Source organism: Ischnura elegans, chromosome 8 (genome assembly GCF_921293095.1).
Source record: "Ischnura elegans chromosome 8, ioIscEleg1.1, whole genome shotgun sequence".
In the NCBI taxonomy this organism is placed as follows: domain Eukaryota; kingdom Metazoa; phylum Arthropoda; class Insecta; order Odonata; family Coenagrionidae; genus Ischnura; species Ischnura elegans.
This window is the reverse complement of record NC_060253.1, coordinates 104,024,163-104,026,684: the sequence shown is the minus strand read 5'-3', so window position 1 is coordinate 104,026,684 and position 2,522 is coordinate 104,024,163.

The following is a 2,522-nucleotide window of genomic DNA, read 5'->3' as shown; positions in this document are numbered from 1 at the left end:
TTTATCTTCCTTATAAATTGCACCGTTCATTGGGATTATCAACCTTTTCCCAGTATTCTGCTGAAAAGAGCCACTTTCTAATATTTAAAAATCTTATCCAGGCGTTTTTTGTGATTAAACAGCTACAACCACGTGGATGCTTGCCCTGAAGTTCTTGGTGGTTGTTGTGTAACAAGGAGGATGTCCAGGTTTCTAGATTCATTGAACATGTTGTAATTCTAAAATGCCTCTTCCTAGATCAAGAGCCAGGTTTTCATGAATCCTGAAAATGAATGAAAAATGTCGAGGAACTCAATTTTTAAAAACAAAAGAGTTTGGCATAGGAATCTTTATCTTCAATGGTCTGCAAGTTTACTAACTATAACTCATAATTCATGGCTAAATAAATGTATTGAAATCAGTCAAGGTTTACCATATTTTGCTGTGTGGAATTGATAGGTTTCAGTTTCTTTATTTACCTATTTATTGAGCCATGAGGAATTAATATTTAGGGGGCTCACGTAAACACTGAGGGGATTATTATGCATAAGTTTTTTACCTCGGCAGTGGGTCAAGCTCTTGTGGTCATCTGGGATTGAGTTGATCACTCCTCGTCATCATTGCTTTGATTGATGGTAGATTTTGCTCCTTGATAAGTTTTCACAGTAAAGGGGGGTCGAAAAAAAATGTTTATTGAATCATTTGATTTTTCTGCCCCCAATGCATTAAGCTTGTATTAACTGTTCAGTGCCCTGACATAAGAGTAGCTATTTATCAAAAGGCAGACATGGGTGACATTTTGATAATAGAATTTAATTTTGAAACTCAGTAATAAATAAAATAACATCACTTCCTCTACCTCAAGTTCAGAAAACAACAGCTATACAGCATAGCTTGTAAGTGGTAGAATTGTCGTACACAGCTTAGTAGGGTGGCTTCAGCATCAAATGAATCTGTTACGGCTAATGGGCTCTTCTAATGCAGTATTTAAATCTACCAGATTACTTGAGCAGAACCAAAGTTCCTAAGCTGGATAAAACATTGGTAACGGTTTAATTCAATACATATGAAATTCTTATATGGAGTAAGGAGTCATTTCAATAAGTAAACGGAAATGTATCGGACATAGGATTGTGGATCAACAACAGCCATTGTGATGGCATTGACACGTAGTCAGTTGGGATCAGTCAATTGACTATCAAGTCAAGTTCCATCAGGTAATGAACCTGCGTGCCTACATTAACCGCGACAATGTTGGTTTGACAGTTACAGCACCTGTTTCAGCATATTTGATGCTGCCTCTGCTGATTGGCAACATTCTGTACTCGCTATAGGAATGACCCTCTCTAATTGCCCTTTTACGACTATTGTTCACATTAAGTTGAAGCTCAACACTAATGTTTAAAAGGCTTCATGCCCACCATTGCACCATGAAGTGTCTAAAATGTGAAAGGATGACATGGCTGAAAATTAAAAAAATAAGAATTCCAAATTAAGGGAATTTAATTGCTCACGTGAGAGCATTACAAGCTGTATTGTGTAATCTCATGTCTTTGTCTCTTTTTCTCCATGATAACTTCTTTCTCTCCGTATCCATACTCCATTCCCATTTCTCTATCACATTTAAATCCACATCATTTAAATTGATTAAATCAATCTACTTATTACCATAAGGGTAAGCTCCTTGTTTTCGTAGCATAATGATGGTGGTACCATTCCTATGAGTATGATGAATATTTTACAGTACAATATTATTTTTATCATAGGGTAAGTATATAGAATATACTTACTCTGTTTTTATATTTCATAGAATATTTGCCATGAAGTCTAAAAGCCTTCTCTTTTCATGGCTGTATTATATTTCAAATGCAATTGAGATATGTACTACATAATAGGGTAGTTTCCTTCATCAAAGAAAATGAAAGGCATTGATTGCGATTTGTTACCCACCATTAGTGTATTCATAATATACAAATTATTTGGTTTAGAAATCCAAGTTTAAACAAATGGCAGTGGTCAATTTAAACCTCATTTGAAAAAGGCCAGATTGGCACCCATGCGATGCCACCCCACGTGACGTCACAGGGACCTAGTTTCTATACGAGTGGATAGGAGTTTTACATCATCTGAGGTTACCAATGCATGCATGAGGCACAGAGCTCAGGGAAACATGTCTTAATAATCACCTATTAAAACTGGCCAAGGTCGGAAAGTTGGCTTCGTTTGATACAGTATTAATAATCCTTATTAAAAGCCAAGCGCTACCAGCTAGCAGGATACTCTGCTACCTGCGAGCATCCTGCGTCGTATCAGCGCTCAAAGCCTCGCCCCAAGGTCACCTCACGTGCAGCTGTGGGAACCAGAACCACATCACACGGAGTTTTCCCAGCATTCATACTTAGCCGCTACGTTTTCGCGCGCTTGAAATTTTTCACTTTTCATTTGATCGCAAAAAATAGATATCGTAATTTAAAAGCATGAAATACGTACTCCAGGAGTAATAATCTTTCGATTTAGGCAATAAAAAAATAACAGGAAACCAC